The sequence below is a fragment of the Mchenga conophoros genome, linkage group LG22 (genome assembly GCF_057382185.1).
Source record: "Mchenga conophoros isolate Kocher_MC1m ecotype Shallow Benthic linkage group LG22, M_conophoros_male_GT1.1, whole genome shotgun sequence".
Classification (NCBI taxonomy): domain Eukaryota; kingdom Metazoa; phylum Chordata; class Actinopteri; order Cichliformes; family Cichlidae; genus Mchenga; species Mchenga conophoros.
In genome coordinates this window covers 3,821,732-3,845,737 of record NC_140546.1, presented here as the reverse complement: position 1 = coordinate 3,845,737, position 24,006 = coordinate 3,821,732, and the positions used below count along the sequence as shown (strand labels likewise).

General features: G+C 46.9%; 1 long non-coding RNA gene across 1 annotated transcript; it reads left to right on the top strand.

Moving 5' to 3' along the window:
- The first annotated feature begins 13,917 nt into the window (after positions 1–13,917).
- Positions 13,918–14,501, top strand: LOC146548556 (uncharacterized). Its single transcript, XR_014890428.1, has 3 exons — positions 13,918–14,039; positions 14,114–14,258; positions 14,341–14,501. It is a non-coding gene; the product is annotated as an uncharacterized LOC146548556 (long non-coding RNA).
- Positions 14,502–24,006: the final 9,505 nt, after the last annotated feature.

Here is a 24,006-nt window from a genome sequence, read left to right as displayed (position 1 = left end):
CCAGGATGGGACGGGTCCTTCAGTATCTGTGCTGCTCTAGTCCGGCATCTCCTGGTGTAGGTGTCCTGAAGCGGGGGGAGAGCAATCCTGCAGCGGCGTTCTGCTGTACGGATCACTCTCTGGAGAGCTTTTTGGTCCTTCACACAGCTGTTCCCGAACCAGGATGTGATGTTCTGTGTGAGGATGCTCTCCATAGCTATTTGACACTAATAAAATACTAATAAAATAAAATAAAATAAAAATAAATAAAATAAATGTTCCCTTTAGAAATCTTAATTTTTTTTGCTCTTTTTTGCTCTATAAAAATAGTTGTTTTTCTTTTTCAGTCACTCATCTTAGCAGTAGGATTTACATGAAAAGAGAAACAAATTAAGTTTGAGTGAAAATGTACATTTTTTGCACTCTCTGGGCAACTGACTCAGTGACTCAAAAAACCCGATTCATTTTGGTGAGTGACTCATTCAAGCTCGATTCAGTAAAAAGAATCAAACTTACCATCACTAGTCTGGACTCTTGGGGTAACTCTTGACTCTGCATTGATTTAGTTTAAAATCTCAAATCTCTCGTTCTGTCTTGTTTCTTCCCTTAAATTGCTAAGTTAAGGACCGTTATGTCATCCTCTGAACTGGAAATTGTTATTCATTTATTTCATCACTGTAATTAATTGTTCACTTCTGTAAGAATAAAGTCGCTCCAATGTCCACAGTGTTGTTCATCCAGCTGCACAGGCTCCCTGTTGAACTCAGAATCAGACTCTTGAAGTGGACTCTGTCTTCATGAGTTCTTCCTGGGCAAGCAGCAGCTTACATCATTAAACTGTTTCAGCCATACAGCCACAGCAGGTCCCTGAGCTCTTGTGATCAGGGTCTGCTTACTGTACATCGTACGAGGCTGAAAACTAAAGGAGACAGAGCTTTTACCACAGTGACCCCAGACTCTGGAACTCTCTCCCTCTGAGTCTGAGATCTGTGGACGCAGACGCAACCAAATGTCATGTTATTAGACTTGAATTTAGTAAACTTTGTTCTTTAATGCTCTGTTATTTTGTTGTGAAGCACTTTGTGATCCTTGTCTTGAAAGGTGCCACATAAATAAAATCTGACTTACTTACTTTTGTCATATGGTTGATCGATGGATCAGGTTTTTTGTTTTTTTTACAATATTGCACGTGTTAACATTTTTTATACGTAGGATTAAAATGAGTAAACAATATGGAAAAATTAAAATAAAGGCTGTGTAATTTTACTAAAGAATGATTCATCAGCTGTCAGAATTACACAGGGAGTGAATGATTTGTTGAGTTTGTTTGTTTCAGAGTCAGAGAGCCGTGTCTCTCTACAGTCAGAGGTTTTTCTACAGCGACTCAGTGAGTTTACACTTAAATTCACAGGTGTGTTGTTTTTATTTTGAGCCTCACTGATCAGGAACATTTTCAGCTTTTTGGATTCAGATTATTTTATCTTGATATAGAGTCAGTGTTTGCTCTAAGGTCAAAGGTCATGAACAAGACTTATCCTGGTATCTGTTAATGGCCCACGTTTGTTCTTTAGTTAAATATATATTTGAAAGTTGAACACAACATACATGCGATGTAGGACACAAATTTGTGATGAATCACTTCATTTTGTGTGTGTGTGTGTGTGTGTGTGTGTGTGTGTGTGTGTGTGTGTGTGTGTGTGTGTCCTCAGTGAACTGTATCAGTCTCTGCAGTATCTTCCAGCTGCAGCAGTCACTTCAGTTTCTGTTCAGTCTGACTGAGGGAGGTTTTTGTACGACTGTTTTTCACTGTGTGAACACCCACTGACTGTTAGGATAGTGCTGACTCTGACAGTAATAAACTGCTGCATCTTCAGCCTGGACTCCACTGATGGTCAGAGTGAAGTCAGAGTTTGATCCACTGCCTGTAAAACGAGCTGGAATCCCTGATACTCGAATGCTAGTAGAGTGAATGAGCAGTTTAGGAACTCCTCCATCTTTCTGTTGGTACCAGTGTAAACGGTGATTGTTGTTCCAAACAAAAACATCCTGACTGGTCCTACACTTGATGCTCACAGTTCCTCCCACAGCAGAGCTCACTGCTCCAGGCTGAGTCACTGTATATTGTCCTCTGGACTCTGAGGACACAGAGACAAAAACATAAAGCAGCTTCATGGTTTTGTGGGCTTCATTTCAGAGGGACAGATGTTGATAGAGGAGAGGAGTTTGATTCTCTGGACTTTACCTGTGAAGCAGCAGCAGAGGAGAGTCCAGATGAGGACGCAGATCAAAGTCATGTTTTTGATGAGGAGGATTTCTGTGGCTTCTGTTGTGATGAAGGACAGCTGTCAGTCATCCAGTGTCAGGACTATAAACTCTCCCAGAGCACTGGAGCATGGTGCTGCTGATGCAAAGTGCCGCTCTATGGAAATCATGGAAATGCCCTTGTCCATTATAAAAGGTTTACTCTGTGTTCAAGAATCAGTGATTTGGTATTTCTGTCTGCTGTAATTACATTTTTTTTTCCTCTTTCTCTTTTTAATTAATCCATTGAGTTATTCATAAACTCAGCAATTTGTGTTTTGTTGATTATTTTTAAAAGCATTTTTTTAAAGTTTTACATTGTGCATCTTATGCTGAGCAAGCTTTGGTTGTGAGGATTGGGCAGGCTATTGTGTGACATACTTAAAATCTGGTAATACAGATGGTAAATATTTGCACGAAGAAAAGTCATCATTTCTTCATCGTGCTCTGTACTACACTATAAAGATTACAGCATAAAAACATAAGCAGCACATCATCAGAACTTATACTGAATCTTTGCACCAGACCATGTGTGTTACTCATGGCCATTGATCAGTGGCTGTTGATTAATGGTCATGAGAATTTGCATATTAATGATCAAGGAACTGACCTCCCAGCCCATTGTTCCTTCAGTGGGCTGGTTTCAGTCATTATGCAAATGTACTGTTTCTAAGGTTGGAGAAACCTGCAGTCAGCTGAGACTGAAGAAGTCACCTGGATGAGTGATGAAACGTTTCTCCCCCTGAAAACATTACGTCCAACACTACTTTGTGGGTTTTAATTACCTGGATGATTGAGCGTGCATCAAGACACCATGTGTGTTAGTGCCTAATTATGAATAATATTACTCAGATATTGATCAGTGACAAACACAAAAGGCTACAGTTTCAAATATTTTAGACTCTCTGACTGGTGAGAGTAAAATGCTGAATTTGATTGCTCAAGCAGAGTAGAAAAGTGTTATATAAGAAGCAGTCCATGTACCATTTACCATTGCTTCCTCTTCAGCCCGGACTCCACTGACAGTCAGAGTGAAGTCAGAGTTTGATGTAAAACGAGCTGGAATCCCTGATGTTTTAGTGCTAGTGTAACAAATGGAAAGTTTAGGAGGATATTCAATCCCTCTGTTGAGGCTAGGCTAAACAGTCTGATAATTAGACCTTATGACTGGTCCATTTGATGGTGACAGTGTCCCCCAGAGCAGAGCTCACTGCTCCAGACTGAGTCGTGGTGACCAGGACTCTGGTGCTACTAATGTACAGACACTCTCTATGGAAATGCTCTGAATCCAACTGGGACTTGAAATAATTTGTGTCTTTATCAGTAGATCAATCATTTTTACAGGTTTTTTTTGTGTGTGTTCCGTTTGGATCTTTAGCCATCAGAATTGTTGTCTTAAGGCCAAGAAAGATGCCAAGCGGATTCATTTTACCAAGTGGATCATCATGGCCTTGCCATATTGGTCCATTTGATTGACCTTTATTATAATTATGAATTTATTTTATTTTCAGTTGCTACAAATGGGACAGACATGACTGGGAGATAGGACAGGGAGAGAGAATGAAAGAAAGAGAGGGAGAGAAAGAAAACCAAAGGGGAGAAGAGACGGTGAGAAGGGGGGAAGAAAGAAAAAAAAACAAACAAAAAAACAAAACACCTGGATCACCTGTATGGAGGAAAAAAAACAGAAGAGAAAGCAAACAACAAAGAGCAACATAATAAAATAAAAAAAACGGCACCATCACAATTAACTAGCTAGCAGTAGATATCAGTAGATACTAAATAATAAACGATATTGTGCAGCACGCAAGATAGACAGCGCACAGTGTGCTTTGAGGCAGCAGCCAATAAAGCTGTAGTCCGCGTCTGTGAATACCCATGTGTACACCTGTGTGCATACCTGTGTGGATCAGCATGCTTGCATTCCAAAGGTTTCTCCATGTAATGATCTGCTAGGGAGTGGGGGGAGCCACAGCCCCGTCCTCCAGGGCATGAAGCAGGTATGGAGGAGATCAAAACTCCAGACATCCAGAGGCCCCCAGAACACAAGAGACCAAGGAAGACCAACAGAGGGGCAGCCGCGCCACTGTTCCAGTAAGAGCTGAGGAGAGTCCCAGATGAGGGCTCACTCAGCAGCTGCGGAGCAGAAGCCAGGGGGAGTTGCAGTGACATGCCCGTGAGCTCCGCCGGCAGCCAGCTGTGCCTGAGTGACCGAGCCCCAGGCCGAGAGGCCCGGGGCACCCCACCTCCGAAGTGGCCCGAGCAAGCCCCAGGTTCCAGGCCCCGATAAGCGGCCGCCAAGGAGTGAGCCGGTGTGTACCCGGACATTTTTACAGTATTAAGGGAAAATGTTTTAAAACCTCTGGCATTTATACTAACTCAGTTCAGGCGTTTATTATGTTGTTACATGGTTGACAAAACAATCAGATTATTTGACTATTTATTGCAAATATGTGTAAATGTATTTTTAATATAGCTCCCGTATTAAGAAAGTGAATAATATTACTAATCTTTCTTGTAACCATGTAACCAATAACCATGAATAAAGTCCGTAAAACCTTTATAAATGTACCTGCACTGAAAAAAACTACTCAGGAGGTTTTCACTAATTCAGTAATTGCCAGTACGAGAGGTCAAGGGAGCCACCAGGCTGAACAAGGAGTCCTGTCTGGCTTGGTTAGCCCATGGGACTCCAGAGGCAGCTGATAGGTACCAACAGGCCAAGCAGAATGCAGCTCGAGTAGTGGCTGAAGCAAAAACTCCGGTGTTGGAGGAGTTCACAGGGCCATGGAAAAAGATTCTGGCAAAGATATACACTGTATATGTGTATACAAAGTATACACAGCTATACCCAAAATGTGTGTCCATTTTTGTGTTAATCATTTAATTTAATTTATTTATTTATTTTTGTTATTTTCCGTGACTATGAGGACTCAAAATGATTTTGGAAACATGACTAATTTCTGTAGTATATTATATTGTGGCATGGACTGTACAGAAGGACAGAAAAACTGGGCGACACCACAGGTGGAACTATTGATTTCAAGGTGCGCCACAGTTGCTTTGGTGAGGTGGACTTCCGCCCTACTCAGATGCAATCTGGAAGGCAAACCAAGTGCACTGTGTCTTCATTGCTCTTGAACTTTACCTGTATTTCAAGGGATTTCATCTTTGTTTTTGTGGCAACATTCCTGGGGCACGTAACACTATACTCTCTGCTCACATTTAACCAAGTGCCACAAAACTCATTCGACAGCACTTCAGCGTGCAAATGGATAATGGCCCAAAGAAAACTGACAACCCAAGACTTTCTCAGGCAAAGAAATAGGATATCCTTGAATGGTTGAGTCACCTTATTTCACCTCACCAGAGCATGCTTTCCTGTTATTAAATACTAAAGTGAATGCAGACAGACACACAAGCAAGCAGAAACTGAGTCTGGCTTCAGTAAAGCCCTATTAGAACATCCCAAGGGAAGAAAAACTTCATTTTCTCCATTGGTTCTCCGTTGATTCTAGCCTTTAGGCAGTCATTGTCTACAAAGGATTTAGATCCAAGTATTGAAAATAAATATTCTATTCACAAATATCTTTGTTCAATTACATGTGTACCTCTGAAAATGAGGGAAAATGTCTAAATATGGCTGTGATTCCTAAACCGCTGATACAAAATTAAAGCGTTTTTCTGTCTTGAATATATTTATATGCTAATGGGACAAATAAGTAGCCATGAACATTGTATTTTGATTGTTATACATCAGAAAATTGTGAAGCTTTCATTTTGACATCTGGATAGACAGGAAAGCCTTTATTTTGACATGTGCATAGACAGAATTAAAACCCAATTCTTTGATCCCCATGATAGAACAGAGAAAACCCGACTCAGAGTTGTCAAAACATTTATATTTCTTTATTCAATCATCTTCCAGAAGAGAGAGCCCTGCACAGCCCCAAAAGCCAGTTGCAGAAACTCTAAATTAGAATTTAAAAATGTGTCTCATGTAGGTGTTATTTTGGTCCTTTACACGTCACACATAGTTTCATGTTACTAGTTCCTCTTTTTGTCTGGGTTCCTGTTTTTATTTATATGCTTGTATAGCTCTACACTAACTTCCTGCTAACAGTCTGGCTGAGCCCTGAGTTTATGAGTCAAAAGTGGCCTTGCTTTACAAGCTTTTATTACTAACATACATAAAACAATATAATGAGAAAATAAGCACTAAGAATATATTAATTACATGGCAACAGGAAGCAGGAAGTGCAGAGAACAGTGGCAAAAGCAAGGCTACACCTTTGAAGTTATTTGTGTTGAATCCAGAACAATCTTTCAGAGGAGTCCTTCAGAAAGCAATGGTTGTAAGTTCTGTCAGTTCTTTCTAATATTAGGCATGATGGTGTTTTTGTGACATTATTTTGTACCTTCTTTGAAGTGTAGTAGTTATAGGTCGTAGCCTCTGAGCTAATGATACAAATGTACGCTCACCCACTAACTGCTTTTTTTTTGTTGTATTAATATCAGATTGTACAGGGCTTTGAAGCGTGATGTCACAGGAGGGGCGTGGCCAGGATTTTAGGTCGAGGTGCCATTTTAGCAGGCCAAACAAAGGGCGAAAGCACACGGATAATGTCAGCCATGGTTCATACTTGTCGGTTGTAATGTTAGTTCGAACGATCTGGAAAATTGGCTCTCTTTTTATCGTTTCCCCTCCTGGAAGCAAAATGAGGGAGCTCATGTAGCGGCTATTACCAAACGAAGACGTCAGGCCTGGATGGCGGCGGTGAGACGAGATGATGTTGAGTTCTCTACCATCCCCAGATTTCTGTTGGTGTGCTCCCAACATTTTTTTTTCCGGTAAGTTCTAAACAAATTCATATTGCTCTTAATAGGCTTTTAGTTTTATTTTCAATGCACTGAGGTCATAGAAAAATAGAACAAACATCCTAATGTGTGAAGTGCGTTCTGTTTATGGAGTACCTTATTATTTGGCATTATTGCAGGTAAACCAGCCTATGAAACAAATCCAGACTCGATATAAAAACGGGGTCAGCATAATGTTAGACTTTAAGTGACACACAGTATGTTAAGGAGATTCTGCAGTTCATTTATGAATGTATAATCTCAAGCTGACTTATCTTTGTCTGAACGACAACATACTCAAAATGTGGAGGCTTAAAAAAGGCCAAATGTTGTCCCCAACCATTTGTGAATTAGATGTGCGCCTTCAGGGATTTATAATTCCAAAAATGATTCACCGTGTATGCACTGACTCCACAGACAAGGTACGAGAAGGTATCAGGGCACAACAATGGTGGTAGTTCTTCAGGGTTTGTACTCCACTGCCGTATTTCATACAGGTCCACATTACCACGCACGCTATTTTTTCCAAGTACAGTCCTTTGTCTTTTCAGCTGATTTTAAGCATGGTTCTAATAATGGTCAAAACATACCTTCTTAGATGAGCCCTGGCTAGATGTTGAACAGGCACTATGCAAGGATCTAGAGATTTCAGACCTACCATTTATTAGCTCAAACATCAAAAGACATGAATGCTTTAAAAGTATCAACATCAGCTTCTCTCTGACAGCATGGTGGGAGTTTCTAAAAATAACGGAGTCTTCATTAATCCCATGCAAACGTACACCGAGCTGGAATATCCCTGACATATTACAAAACAATAATATGATTAATTTCCCAGAATGGAGTTGCAAAGGAATTAAATACTTAGAACATATATTAGAGGGAACAGAATTTATTCCATTTAACAGACTAGTTGCACAATATGGGATCAACAAGAAAAGATTTTTAGAATATCAACAAATTAAATCCATAGTAAAAAAGAAATTTAACCTCAGTCAAGTTGAATTACAAACACCACCAAGTGCGGCACATTTCCTTACTCTTAAATCCCCCAAATTATTAACTAAAATATACAGAACACTTTCTAAATTAGATGAATCAATATCCCTTCCTATTGCAAAGTGGGAAGCAGATTTATCAGTCAGCTTAGACCAAAACTTCTGGTCTCAGGTATGCTTAGAAACCTTTAAATTGATTAAAAATCCCAGTCTGCAATTAATACAATACAAAATACTACATAGAGTGCACTATACAGGTCATCGGATGTTCAAGATGGGCTTTACATCTTCCAACAACTGCTCACACTGTCAAGGCAATACACCAGACAATTACATCCACGCTCTTTGGTTCTGTCCACCAGTGCAAAAGTTTTGGCGCGAGATATGTGAAGACTTATCAAAGTGTCTGAAATGTAACATTCCAACTTCCCCCTTAGTGTGTTTGTTGGGCAGCTTAGATAATGTCACTACAGATAAGAATATAGCCCATATGGTTTTCACTGCCCTATGCATAGCCAAGAAAACAGTCCTCATGAACTGGAAAAATAAAAACAATCTTAATTCTAACCAATATAGAAATCTATCTATCTATTAGATTACATTAGTCTTGATACAGCCTCTGCCACCACATCAGATCAATTGCTCTGGGCTCCTTTGATCAGCTCCATCACCTAGTGGGGGTGGGGGGTCATAGTTTGGTCCCGCCTTCACTGTTGTGATTGGTGTGGGGGTAGGGACAGGCTTAGGGCATCGGGGGGTTCCCCGGAGGCATCTTCCTTGGGGGGCTCAACCCGGGGTAGCGGTCATGTCCGGTTGGGGGCTCTTTTTTGACTATTTCCTCGTGGCTGCGTGCAGCGGGGCTAGGCGAGGGTCTGTGATGATGGACGTGGGTTACTGACCTGGTAGCCTGGCTGCCCCTGGGTGGGTCCGGGATGGGCGTGGGGGTCTGGGGGCGCTCCATCTCTGGGCCGGGGCCCTGGCTGGGCCTCGGGGCCTTGGGTCCTGGTTTGTGTGTTGCCGGGGTTGTGGGCGGGTGGGTGCATGGGGGCCCATCCCTGGCGCAGGGTGCCGCCGGTGTGTCGAGCCACCTGTGGGGCCCTTCAACTGGTGGGGGAGATTGTCACACCTTGCAGGAGCTTTCCTCCTCTCAGGAACTCTCTGCAGGAGGGGGAGATACAGGAGAGGTGGAGGAAGATCTCAGCCTGGGCGTCTATTGTCTCATGTAGTCTGGAAGACGAGTGGATGGTGGGGTGGGTGCAGTTTTCTCTGTGGTGGGGTTGGGTGGACTGTCCCGGGCTCTGTGGGGCCGGGGGGCGCTGCTGCACTGGGCCCCGGTCTGGATGGGCCTGGGCCCCCTTTCCCTGGCGGGTCGCAGAGTATGGGAGTGCCTACTGGGGTCAGCGGGGGAGCTGGCCCCAGGGAGGGGTCACCTGCCCCTCCCTTCCTTCCCTCCCCATCTCCAGCTGCCTCCCTCTTCCTGCTCCACCACAACCACCCACACATGCAGGGCCTTGGAGTAGGGGTATGTCACCAGGGTGCAGAGGAGGCTACCCCCCCCCCCCCCCCCCCCGTCCCCTTCTGGCTGCCTCTGCCTCAATTTTATCCCACAACTTAGACATTCACATTACTCACACTCTCATTACACATACATATAGGATCTTGGGGGTGGGCACGATACACGGAATCCAAAGTACCATCAGGGTGTACACCTCACCCCTGGCGTCGTTGCGCACCTCTCAATTTTACATACACGTAGACATTGAGGGCTATCAGGAGGGGCTATGCGCTTACCTGCTGCTCTCTGGCAGGTAGCTCCAAGCCCTCCTGGGTTTTAAATGCACCTTAGAACACACATGCATCAACACTACAATGAGCGGGTGGAGGGAGGTTTGGAGTCTTCTCTCACCCCCGTTCTCTGCGGCCTGCTGGAGCGGGGGGGCTAGGAGGAGTTGGTTGTCCGACTGCGGTCTGGAGTGTGGGGCCTCCCTCCTGCTGCGGAGTTGGGGCGGTCTGCCTCTCCCCACTGCAGGGAAAAGGGTAACACCACCTGGGTCTGGGTGCAGTTCCCCCCTCCAGGGGCAAGGGTACCTAGACCCGGTTCGTAGAGTACGCTTGGGGAGTGTGATCGTGTCTCCACGTTGGTTGAGTGTGGAGTAAGTGTATATGAGAGCATGAGGGTGTGAATGGATGTTTGTGTCTGTGTGTGCCTGTATGTCTGTGTCTATATGTCAGGTTGGGTATCAGACGCCACCTCTCTGGGGACATCTCAGGCCCTCCAAGGTTTGGAGGCCTATCTCCCCCCACCACCACTTCCCCTGCCAGTGGCGGACTCCCTCAGGTGTCGGTGCGTTGGTGGTTCTTTGTGTCTGGGGGTGGGCGTCCGGGTACACACCGGCTCACTCCTTGGCGGCCGCTTATCGGGGCCTGGAGCCTGGGGCTCGCTCGGGCCACTTCGGAGGTGGGGTGCCCCCGGCCTCTCGGCCTGGGGCTCGGTCACTCAGGCACAGCTGGCTGCCGGCGGAGCTCACGGGCGCGTCAGCTGCAACTCCCACTGGCTTCTGATCCGCGGCTGCTGAGTGAGCCCTCATCTGGGACTCTCCTCAGCTCTTACTGGGACAGTGGCGCGGCTGCCCCTCTGTTGGTCTTCCTTGGTCTCTTGTGTTCTGGGGGCCTCTGGATGTCTGGAGTTTTGATCTCCTCCATACCTGCTTCATGCCCTGGAGGACGGGGCTGTGGCTCCCCACACTCCCTAGCAGATCGTTACATGGAGAAACCTTTGGAATGCAAGCATGCTGCTCCACACAGGTGTGCACACAGGTGTACACACGGGTATTCACAGACGCGGACTACAGCTTTCTTGGCTGCTGCCTCAAAGCACATTGTGTGCTGTCTATCTTGCGTGCTGCACAATATCGTTTATTATTTAGTATCTACTGATATCTACTGCTAGCTAGTTTATTGTGATGGTGCCGTTTTTTATTATGTTGCTCTTTGTTGTTTGCTTTCTCTTCTGTTTTTTTTCTCCATACAGGTGATCCAGGTGTTTTGTTTTGTTTTTCTTTCTTTCTCCCCCCCCCCCCCCCCCCCCCTTCTCACCGTCTCTTCTCCCCTTTGGTTTTCTTTCTCTCCCTCTCTTTCTTTCATTCTTTCTCCCTGTCCTATCCCCCAGTCATGTCTGTCCCGTTTGTAGCAACTGAAAATAAAATAAATTCATAATTATAATAAAGGTCAATCAAATGGACCAATATGGCAAGGCCATGATGATCCACTTGGTAAAATAAATCCGTTTGGCATCTTTCTTGGCCTTAAGACAACAATTCTGATGGCTAAAGATCCAAACGGGACACAAAAAAAAAAAAAAAAAAAAAGCATGGTTCAAATAATCGTCCTTCCAACACAGTGCGTTTGTTTTGATTCATGGCTTGCTAAAATGGTGCAGTGCTCCCACAATGCATTGCAGCGTTACGTCAACTCCAAAGCCCTATATCTACAGGATACTTATTTTGTAGTCTCCTATGTTAGTGCCTAACTATACTTACCTGCTGATTAAATGATTATCCAATAAGACTTTTTTATGTGTTTTTTCTAGTTTCACTCCAGTTCAACTTGATTGCTATGTACGAAGGAATGACTGTAGAAAACATGGACGACGCGACAGCTCCACAAAAATGAAGCCAAAATGTCTCTATCGCCCCCTGGTGTCTGGCCGCAGTATAGGTCATAAACCCCGCCTGTCATGATCCTGGGTCTTTTGACCCAGCGTTTTAAGTTTTGAGTTTATTTTGTTCATTAGGCTGTCTAAGTTCATTTGTTTATTAGATTCCTCTTGTGTATCCAACCCCTGTTAAGTCTCCCTTGTTCTACATGTGCTTCACGTCTGTGTTTCTTATGTTGTCATGTTTGTGTTTCATTATGTTTCCCATTTTATTTTGAAAGAGGTCCTGTGTCCCTGCATTTTGTTTTACTCTTCCCCTGTGGCGTTGTTATGTTCATGTTGTGTCTACTGTGCCTTTCTGTTCCATGTTTCAGGTCCCTATGTTCGGTCTCCCCAGTCTGTTAAGTTTACATGTCTTGAGTCCCGTCAGTGTGTTTCCTGTTTTACTTTCACAGTCTGTCCTATGTTAATGTTTCTAGTTTTGCTTCCCTTGTCTCGTCCTGCCTAATTACTCCCAGCTGTGCTCTCCTCCTGTGGCTCATTCCCCCTCGTTATCCCTCAGTGTATTTAAGCCCCATGTTTCTCTTTGTCAGTGTTGCGTCCTCCCTCATAGCTGTGTGATTTTTCCCTGTGGCTCCTTGTGCTTTAGTTTTCCCAGTTTCGTTTTGTATTGTTTTTCGTGTCCCACTCCACGCCAGCAATAAAGCTGTGTTTTTTGAGTTTGCGTTTGGGTCCTACTCTTGCCTGCACACAGCCGTATTGTGACACCGCCTCCTCCATGGGACTGGGGTCAGACTAAATTAATTGTCCTCAGATAAATTTTTTCCAAAGATTTTTTCTTTTGTTATCAATAGTTCCCATCACGCTGATTTATGTCCAAGAGGTCTCCTCTCCCATAAGTTTGATTCAAATTCCTACCACAGTGATGTTAAACTGGGGTGCAACATCATCATAACAGCTTTGACTGGCAGCTGCAGTCACGGAGAAACTTGCGTATCTCTGTTCGGGAATAGCAGATAGATCGTAAGCTCTGAGAGGAGGACCAGCGTTTACGTTACAAAACGACAACCGACTGTTTTAACCTGACACACTGAGGTGTTCTTCAGTAAACTGAACTACCCAATAGAAGGACCCGAGGCCCCGCCGTTCTTTTTCGGTAAGTTAAATGTGTTTGTAACCTAATCCGTAACTAACGTCCTTAGCTAGGTCATGAAACTTAGCTAGTTAAATCAAATCAAATCAAATCACTTGTATTGTCACAGGTACATTGGTACAGCACATTGGTAGTTAAGATGAGCACTCGACTGTCGGAGAAACTTGTTTTGTAAAGTTCGTTTAGCTACACCTGCATGCACTCGATGAATATATTTCTAATTTAAATTTTAAAGAATTCAGACCAACTCTGCGCTCCAACATGATGTCTTTATTTTACACTGGTAAAATAAAACACAGGCTGAAAGAACCATTAAGGAGATCTGCATTTTGGCAAAAGCTTAAAAAGAAGTTTTAAAGTTATACAGGTTATTTTTATGTTTGTCCAAAGTTACATGAATGTGTGTGGTAGGTTGTTGGTGGTGTTGCTCACCTGTACCAGACAGACTGGTTCATGAAGCTATGCTGGGACCTGGTTGCCACAGAAACAGTCTCACCAGACTACAAAGCAAGTCTAAAGAAGAAAGAGTCTTTAGTGTCTCTAATGAGCTGTTTGTTCTGAGGAGAACTCAGAACTGCTGCGCTGCTGTGCTGACCAGCTAGCAGGTGTGTTCACTTACATCTTCAACGAGTCCCTGGCGAAGTCTGTGGTCCCCACATGCTTCAAAAGATCCACCATCATCCCTGTGCCCAAGAACAGCAAACCCTCATCCCTGAACGATTACCGGCCAGTTGCACTGACCTCGGTAGTAATGAAGGTGTTTGAGAGGCTGCTGAAGAACATCATCTCCTCCTCCATCCCAGACACCACAGATCCGCTGCAGTTCGCCTATCGATCCAACAGATCCACAGAGGATGCCATCGCCCACGTCCTGCACACCACCCTCAGCCACGTGGACAAGAAACAGGGTAACTATGTGCGAATGCTGTTTGTTGATTACTGTCATGGTCTGTGGAATGCATGATGCTCGGATAGCCACACCCCCGGGCTGGGCCATCACTAGCACACCTGCTCTCCATCCCGGTGATTACACGGAGATCCACTTAATCCGGCGCTGACGGATGCTCCACGCCAGTCCGTAGTCATCCCCACAGTGGTAACCAGACTTCCACGAAAAGTGTGCATTCTCTTCTGCTTGGAACTTTGTTTAACCTGCCTACTTCTGTCCAGATTTCTACTCGGCGTCTGCTACCTGCCTGTCCTCCGGCTCAACTGGATCTCGCGGCGCTCACCTGGCCCACTCGCCATTCCACGGACTTCCTGCCCCCACGGACTGCCACACTTCCCTCCCGAGCTCCCACGGTTCCGTTCTATCGTAAGCCCCTACTCTAACTCAGTCCTGATATGTTCTCCCCGCTTCCTGGCTCCCTAGTAATCATCTCCCCTTTCTATTGCAGCCCCCCGCCGTCCCGATCCCGGCTTCCTCGTGTCATTGTTTCCCCGGATTTTTAGTTTCTGTTTTGCTCTCTACTTTCCCCGGGTCGCCTTTCGTTGTTTTAATAAAGTGTCTTTTTGTTAGCTCGGAGTCTGCGCCTGGATCCTTTCGTGCCCGCGCACCACGGCGCATGACAGTACGGACTGGCCAAGATGGATCCAGCAGACCCGATACGTTCAGCTATTAATAAGCAGGGTGCCATGCTCGGCCGACACGATCAGTTACTTTCTTCGCTTCAGGATCAGTATCAGGAGCTGAGCGAGAAACAGGGAGAGATGCGCGCTAAACAGCCCGACTCGGCGTACCGCTGTGTGACGTCTCCGCCGCCGGAACCCTTCCACGGCGAATTGGACCAGTGTGGGGGGTTCCTTTTTCAGTGTACTCTTTTCTTCAGTCGCTCGCCACTCGCCTTCCCCACTGACGCGGCGAAGATTTCCCACTTCGTGGGACTACTGAGGGGAAGGGCGTTGGCGTGGGCTGAAGCCTATTTATCTGCTAACCCGATACAGCGCTGCGACTTCGATGACTTCCTCGACGAGTTTAAAGCAACCTTCTCTCCGTCAGTTTCCGAGGATGATGCCGCTCAAAAGCTACTGGTGCTCCGCCAGGGTCGGCGTAGCGTTGCGGAGTATTTAGTGGAGTTTCGCACCGTGGCAGCCGCTGTTGGCTGGCCCGATTCGGCCCTAAGGGGAATTTTTTTACGCTCCCTGAACGATCAGATGAAGGATCAGCTCGCGTTTCACGAGGCGGCTAAAACGTTCGAGGATTTGGTGTCACTCGCCCGTAGGATCGATAAGCGTCTACGGGAGAGGGAGGCCGAACAGCGGTCCAAGCCACCGAAACCCGTGTTGCACCCAGACTTTCGCGTGTCACTGCCCCTGTCCCCTTTTAGCTCTCCAGCGGCGTGCGCTCGCTCACAGTCTCCTCCTCCGCCGGAGCCGATGCAGATCGGGCGCTCTCGGCTCTCGCCGGAGGAGAGGGAACGCCGTTTTCGGGCCGGGGACTGCTTATACTGTGGGAAGCCGGGACACCGCATCGCCAGCTGCCCGGTTCGCCCAAACGGACCAGCTCACCGGTAGGTTCGGGGATACGGGTGGGCTGCACATTGAATACTATTAGACCCCGATTGATTGTGTCCGTTGCCATAATAACCAATAAAAAGACTGTCACATGCAGCGCATTAGTGGATTCTGGGGCGGAGCAGAATCTCATGGATGAAAGACTGGCTAAAGAGCTGGAAATTCCACTCACTCTGTTGGAACCTCCCCTCCCTGCGTCAGCGCTGAATAAACAAGTGTTTGCTTACATCACTCATCAGACCGCGCCCGTGACATTAGTCACTTCCGGGAACCACAACGAATCGCTTTCGTTCTTTACCTTCCCGTCTCCCGACACCCCGCTCGTGTTAGGCTACCCGTGGCTGCAAAGACATAATCCCCACATCGATTGGGCAGGAAGCAAGATCGCCAGTTGGAGTTTGTTCTGCCTTGCGAATTGCCTGAGATCAGCAGTTCTCGCTCCACCCACTAACCCGACCCCACCTGTTACACAAGCACCTGACCTCTCCTCCATCCCACCCGAATACCACGACTTACAGGAAGTGTTTAACAAAGACAAGGCTTGCTCTCTGCCACCACACCGCCCCTATGACTGCGCCATCGACCTGCTACCTGGTGCCCCGCTGCCCTCCGGCCGGTTGTACAACCTGTCTCGCCCCGAGAGGGAGTCTATGGAAAACTACATCCGAGAATCGCTCGCGGCCGGTATCATTCGACCCTCTTCTTCCCCAGTCGCTGCGGGCTTCTTCTTCGTGGGGAAAAAGGACGGTTCGCTGCGGCCGTGCATTGACTACCGGGGCTTAAATGACATCACCGTAAAGAACAAGTACCCTCTTCCGTTGATTAACTCTGTTTTTGGCTCTCTCCAGGAAGCCACCGTTTTCACGAAACTGGACCTGCGAAACGCATACCATCTGGTCCGAATAAGGGAGGGGGACGAGTGGAAAACCGCTTTTAACACGCCACTGGGCCACTTCGAGTATTTGGTTATGCCATTCGGCTTAACTAACGCCCCTGCGGTTTTTCAGACGCTAGTGAATGATGTGCTCCGAGACTTCCTGAACGTGTTTGTTTTTGTATACTTGGATGACATCCTCGTTTTTTCCAGGACCATGGAGGAGCATCACGTTCACGTCCGGAGCGTCCTGCAACGGTTACTGGAAAACAGACTGTTTGTCAAAGCAGAAAAATGCGAGTTTCACGCCTCATCGGTTTCCTTTTTGGGCTATGTCTTAGCAGGGGGACAGGTGAAGACGGACCCAGCTAAGATCAAGGCGGTTCTGGAGTGGCCAGTCCCGGATTCGCGGAAGAAGCTCCAATGCTTTCTCGGGTTCGCAAACTTCTACCGACGTTTCATTCGAAACTACAGCCACGTCGCCACGCCTCTCACTCGCCTCACTTCTCCTAAGGTACCTTTCACCTGGCCCCTGGAGGCCCACACAGCGTTCACCAAATTGAAGGCATTGTTCACTACGGCGCCCATTCTGCTCCACCCCGACACCACCAAACAATTCATCGTCGAGGTGGACGCGTCCGACACCGGAGTCGGGGCTGTTCTCTCTCAGCGGTCTGGACCTCAAGGTAAGCTCCAGCCGTGCGCCTACTTCTCTCGCCGGCTCACCCCTACTGAAAGAAATTATGACGTAGGCGATAAGGAGCTCTTGGCCATAAAACTCGCCTTGGAGGAGTGGCGCCACTGGCTGGAGGGAGCCGAGCAGCCTTTTCTCATATGGACGGACCATAGGAATCTAATTTATCTTAGGACTGCTAAAAGGTTAAACTCTCGCCAAGCCCGCTGGTCCCTGTTTTTTACACGCTTTAACTTCACTCTCTCGTATCGCCCAGGTTCACGGAATGCCAAGCCAGATGCGCTCTCCCGCCAGTACTCCCCAGACACGGAGACATCGTCACCAACCACCATTCTCCCCCCAACCTGTGTGGTGGGCGCCCTCTCCTGGGATGTTGAGGAGGTTATCCGCCAGGCCCTCCCGGGAGACCCTGACCCGGGTACCGGACCCCCCGGACGGCGTTTTGTCCCCGCTGCTGCCCGCGGAGCGGTAATCCATTGGGTCCACACTGCACGTTTTTCGTGTCACCCTGGCGTGAGCAGAACCATTGGTCTTCTCAAACGGCATTTCTGGTGGAAGACTTTACGACAAGATGCGAGGGAGTACGTGGCTGCCTGCACTGTCTGCGCCCGCAACAAATTGTCCACTAAGCACCCAGCGGGCCTGCTCCATCCGCTCAGCACGCCTCACCGGCCTTGGTCTCATATCTCATTAGATTTCATTACCGGTCTTCCTTGTTCCTCGGGAAAGAGCGTCATCCTCACCATCATCGACCGGTTCTCTAAAGCCGCCCACTTCGTCCCGCTACCGAAACTACCCTCCGCCCCTGACACAGCCCTAGCCCTAATTGAAAACGTGTTCCGGCTCCATGGTATTCCCCTTGACATCGTCTCAGACCGAGGCCCACAGTTCACTTCACAAGTGTGGAGGACCTTTTGTTCCATTTTGGGCGCGAGAGTTAGTTTAAGCTCGGGTTTCCATCCGCAATCTAACGGCCAGACCGAGCGGCTTAACCAGGAGCTAGAGGCTGCGCTACGGTGCATGCCGTCCCAAAACCCCACTTCCTGGGTCACCTTTCTGCCCTGGGTTGAATATGCACATAACTCACTTACCTCGTCTGCCACAGGTTTGTCCCCGTTCGAGGCATCCCTCGGTTATCAGCCTCCTCTTTTCCCTGAAGACGAACTCGGTCTCGCAGTCCCCTCCGCTCGGCACCATCTCCGGCGCTGCCAGCGGGTCTGGCTCAGGGCCCGCCAAGCTCTCCTGCGGACGAAGGAACAGCACACACGCCATGCCAACCGCCGTCGCACCCCCGCCCCCGACTATCAGCCGGGGCAGAAGGTCTGGCTGGCCGCCAAAAACATTCCGCTGCGTGTGTCCTCCCGGAAGCTGGCCCCCCGCTTCATTGGCCCGTATGAAGTTGATGCGGTTGTTAACCCGGCGGCAGTTCGGCTCAAGCTCCCTACTTCCTGGCGCATACATCCCACGTTCCATGTTTCCCAGGTCAAACCCGTCCGCCGCAGCCCATTGTGCCCTCCGTCCGAGCCCCCTCCTCCCGCCCGGCTTGTCGCCGGTCACCCGGCCTATGCGGTCCGGCGCATCGTGGCTGAGCGCCGGCGTGGGCGTGGGTGGCAGTTCCTGGTGGACTGGGTGGGGTACGGTCCCGAGGACCGCCTCTGGGTTCCGCGTTCCTTCATTCTGGACCCGTCCCTCATCGCTGATTTCCGCGCTTCTCTCCGCAGGCCGCAGGCCGGTCGGTCGCCTGGGGGCGACCCTTGAGGGGGGGGCACTGTCATGGTCTGTGGAATGCATGATGCTCGGGTAGCCACACCCCCGGGCTGGGCCATCACTAGCACACCTGCTCTCCATCCCGGTGATTACACGGAGATCCACTTAATCCGGCGCTGACGGATGCTCCACGCCAGTCCGTAGTCATCCCCACAGTGGTAACCAGACTTCCACGAAAAGTGTGCATTCTCTTCTGCTTGGAACTTTGTTTAACCTGCCTACTTCTGTCCAGATTTCTACTCAGCGTCTGCTACCTGCCTGTCCTCCGGCTCAACTGGATCTCGCGGCGCTCACCTGGCCCACTCGCCATTCCACGGACTTCCTGCCCCCACGGACTGCCACACTTCCCTCCCGAGCTCCCACGGTTCCGTTCTATCGTAAGCCCCTACTCTAACTCAGTCCTGATATGTTCTCCCCGCTTCCTGGCTCCCTAGTAATCATCTCCCCTTTCTATTGCAGCCCCCCGCCGTCCCGATCCCGGCTTCCTCGTGTCATTGTTTCCCCGGATTTTTAGTTTCTGTTTTGCTCTCTACTTTCCCCGGGTCGCCTTTCGTTGTTTTAATAAAGTGTCTTTTTGTTAGCTCGGAGTCTGCGCCTGGATCCTTTCGTGCCCGCGCACCACGGCGCATGACAATTACAGTTCAGCGTTTAACACAATAGTGCCCTGCAGACTGTTCACAAAGCTCAGGGATCTGGGACTTAACAGCCGTCTGTGTGCATGGGTGTTGGACTTCCTCACTGGCAGAACTCAGGTGGTGAGGGTGGGCAGGTGCTTCTCCAACAGCATCACCATCAACACAGGAGCACCTCAGGGATGTGTCCTCTCGCCACTGCTCTACTCCCTCTACACTTCGGACTGTGTGGCCACCCACGGCTCCAACACCATTGTGAAGTTTGCTGATGACACAGTGGTGTTGGGTGCCATCTCCAACAACGATGAGGCGGCCTACATGGATGAAGTGAAGAATCTGGCATCGTGGTGCCAGGACAACCACCTCCAGCTGAACGTCGGCAAGACCAAGGAGCTGGTGGTGGACTTCAGAAGGGGTCAGCACAGAGACTACAAGCCCATTATCATCAATGGAGCTCCAGTGGAGAGGGTGCAGTCCTTCAAGTATCTTGGTGTCCACATCTCCTCAGACCTGACATGGGCTGCCCACATTCAGGTCCAGACCAAAAAGGCTAGGCAGCGCCTGTATCACCTACGACAACTGAGGAAGTTCAGGGTCTCTCCAAAGATCCTCAGGATTTTCTATACAGGCGCTGTGGAGACCATCCTCACACAGAACATGACATTGTGGTTTGGGAACAGCTGTGTGAAGGACCAAAAAGCTCTCCAGAGAGTGATCCGTACAGCAGAACGCTGCTGCAGGATTGCTCTCCCCCCGCTTCAGGACACCTACACCAGGAGATGCCGGACTAGAGCAGCGCAGATACTGAAGGACCCGTCCCATCCTGGCAACAAACTGTTCCAACTTCTGCAATCTGGTAGAAGGTTCCGCATCATCCGGGCAAGGACAGAGAGACTCAAGAGGAGCTTCTATCCCCAACCCATCCGTGCCCTAAACACACACACCCGCCCGCTCACATCATCTATAATTGACTGAGACAGGACTCTTCCAGACACTCTAAACCAAGGCACAATGTACATTTCAATTCCTTTAATTTTAAATATGTTTATATCGTCTATTCTGTAAAATAGTCAGATGTCTATTCATATTAATGTACAGAATTCACCTGCTTGCTGCTACTACTGCACATTCACCCAATGTATATACTATATATATATATATATACATAATGTTCTTCCTCTACACCCCCCCCCCCCCCCCCCCATTTTTGCACATGTTGAGGAGTGTGTCAGGCTACATTTCACTGTGTGTTATACTTGTATAACTATGCATGTGACAAATAAAGAACCTTGAACCTTGGAACTTGACAGGAGAGTCAACGAATGCAAGGAGTGATTAGAAAGAATCCGAAGTACAAAGTTTCAATAACAGCTTTTTCACTCATGTTCATGTTTGATGATATGTTTACAGTAAAATCTTAAATTCACAGGTGTATTGTTTTTATTTTCACCCTCGCTGATAATAAACATTTTCAGATTTTTGTTGCTTGTTATAGATGTTGTGGCTTTGCTCCACTGCTAAGGTCAAAGGTCATGACTAAGATTGACCTTGGTTTCTGTTACTGGGCCACCTTTGTTCTTTAGTTAATAAAGCACAAATTTGTGCTGAATGTTGCTGAGAGAAAATCTGTGTGTGTGTGTGTGTGTGTGTGTGTGTGTGTGTGTGTGTGTGTGTGTGTGTGTGTGTGTGTGTGTGTGTGTCCTCAGTGAACTGTATCAGTCTCTGCAGTATCTTCCAGCTGCAGCAGTCACTTCAGTTTCTGTTCAGTCTGACTGAGGGAGTTTTTGTACGACTGTTTTTCACTGTGTGAACACATGCTGACTGTTAGGATAGTGAAGACTCTGACAGTAATAAACTGCTGCATCTTCAGCCTGGACTCCACTGATGGTCAGAGTGAAGTCAGAGTTTGATCCACTGCCTGTAAAACGAGCTGGAATCCCTGATTGTGGAGTGCTAGCAGCATAAATGAGCAGTTTGGGAACTCCTCCATTTTTCTGTTGGTACCAGGATAAAAGATGGTAGTTGTTCCAAACATGAACATTCTGACTGGTCGTACACTTGATGCTCACAGTTGCTCCCACAGCAGAGCTCACTGCTCCAGGCTGAGTCACTGTGATCTGTCCTCTGGACTCTGAGGACACAGAGACAACAACATAAAGCAGCTTCATGGTTTTGTGGGCTTCATTTCAGAGGGACAGATGTTGATAGAGGAGAGGAGTTTGATTCTCTGGACTTTACCTGTGAAGCAGCAGCAGAGGAGAGTCCAGATGAGGACGCAGATCAAAGTCATGTTTTTGATGAGGAGGATTTCTGTGGCTTCTGTTGTGATGAAGGACAGCTGTCAGTCATCCAGTGTTCAACTCTCAGGACTATAAACTCTCCCAGAGCACTGGAGCATGGTGCTGCTGATGCAAAGTGCCTCTCTATGGAAATCATGGAAATGCCCTTGTCCATTATAAAAGGTTTACTCTGTGTTCAAGAATCAGTGATTTGGTATTTCTGTCTGCTGTAATTTCATCTTTTTTCCTCTTTCTCTTTTTAATTAATCCATTGAGTTATTCATAAAATCAGCAATTTGTGTTTTGTTGATTATTTTCAAAAGTATTTTTTTAAAGTTTTACATTGTGCATCTTATGCTGAGCAAGCTTTGGTTGTGAGGATTGGGCAGGCTATTCTGTGACGTACTTAAAATCTGGTAATACAGATGGTAAATATTTGCACGAAGAAAAGTCATCATTTCTTCATCGTGCTCTGTACTACACTATAAAGATTACAGCATAAAAACATAAGCAGCACATCGTCAGAACTTATACTGAATCTTTGCACCAGACCATGTGTGTTACTCATGGCCATTGATCAGTGGCTGTTGATTAATGGTCATGACAATTTGCATATTAATGATCAAGGAACTGACCTCCCAGCCCATTGTTCCTTCAGTGGGCTGGTTTCAGTCATTATGCAAATGCACTGTTTCTAAGGTTGGAGAAACCTGCAGTCAGCTGAGACTGAAGAAGTCACCTGGATGAGTGACGAAACGTTTCTCCCCCTGAAAACGCTGCGTCCAGATGAACAGAATCAACCTTGTGGGTTTTACTTACCTGGATGATTGAGCGTGCATCAAGACACCATGTGTGTTAGTGCCCAATTATGAATAATATTACTCAGATATTGATCAGTGACAAACACAAAAGGCTACAGTTTCAAATATTTTAGACTCTGACTGGTGAGAGTAAAATGCTGAACATTTGTCTCAATGCTAGATAGAAAGCACTCAGGCATAGGATTTAGTGTTTATACGAATGTCTGTGGATGAGGCATGTTTTATGAAGAGCTTTGTCTATGTTTATATGTCTGGTTGGGTCTTAGACTCCATCTCACCGCCCCCCCACACACACCCGTCTGGGGCTCTCCCCAGCTTGTTTCTAGGAGGGAGGCGGCTGTCCCTCCAGTGGTCCTGCTTGGGCTCTTGTGCTCTGGGGGGAATCTGGATGTCTGGGTCCTGGATGTCCTCCGTGCTTGCTCCATGTCCTGGGGGGCAGTGCTATGGCTCCCCACAATTACTATTAGATAGTTACATGGAGAAACCTTTTGAAAACAAGCACACTCACGCACACAGGTGTGCACAGACACTCACCGTCTTCCTTGGATGCTGCCTCTAAGCATATCGTCTGCTGTCGGTCTTTTGTGCTGCTCAGTAGCATTCAGTCTTTATTATTTACTCTTACTTATGCTTATCTAGGTTGTTGCTGTGGTCTCCCTACTGTGTTGTTCTCTTTTTGCTTGTTTTCTTCTTTTTCTTCCAGCAGGTGATCTCATGGGTTTTCATTGTCTTTTCTCACTGTCCCTCTTCCCCTCTGTTTTTCTTTCCCTCTACTTTTCTTAAACTTCTCTTATCTGTCTTTCTCTTTACGATCCCCGGGTTATATCTGTTCCAATTCTAATCATTTAAAAAAAATAAAAAATAAAAAATAATGAAGATCAATCAAGTGGACCAGTATGGCACTGATTCACTTGAGAAAATAAATCTGTTGAGAATTTTTCTTGGCCTTCAGACAATAATTCTGATTGCTTCAGTGCCGAACGGGACAGGACAAAAAAATGTGATCGTCCAAAAGCTCATGGATTGAACTGTATTTAAACTAACATTGTATGATGGTATTTGAAGAAGTCACATCAGCTGAGTCGTGGCTGCTGTGCAAACAGTGAATTATTTAGTTGAGTTTGTTTGTTTCAGAGTCAGAGAGCCGTGTCTCTCTACAGTCAGAGGTTTTTGTACGGCGCCTCAATGAGTTTGTATCACTGTGGTGGACTTTTGGTGGAGGAACCAGACTGGATGTTGGACGTAAGTTTATTCTGGTTTACTATCAAATACTGTCTTTTTATTAAAGTGCATTTAACAATTTCTCTTCTGATTTTAAGAGAAAAGCACGTAGCTTTACAATAAGTTTGATGCTGGAATTTTTTATCATCCTCTTGTGTCGTGGAGGATAATTCAGATCTGCTCTGTCAAAATATTATGTCTACATTTCAGTCAAATTAAACTGAAAAAAAATCTAACAATAATATAAAGAAGAAAAACTTT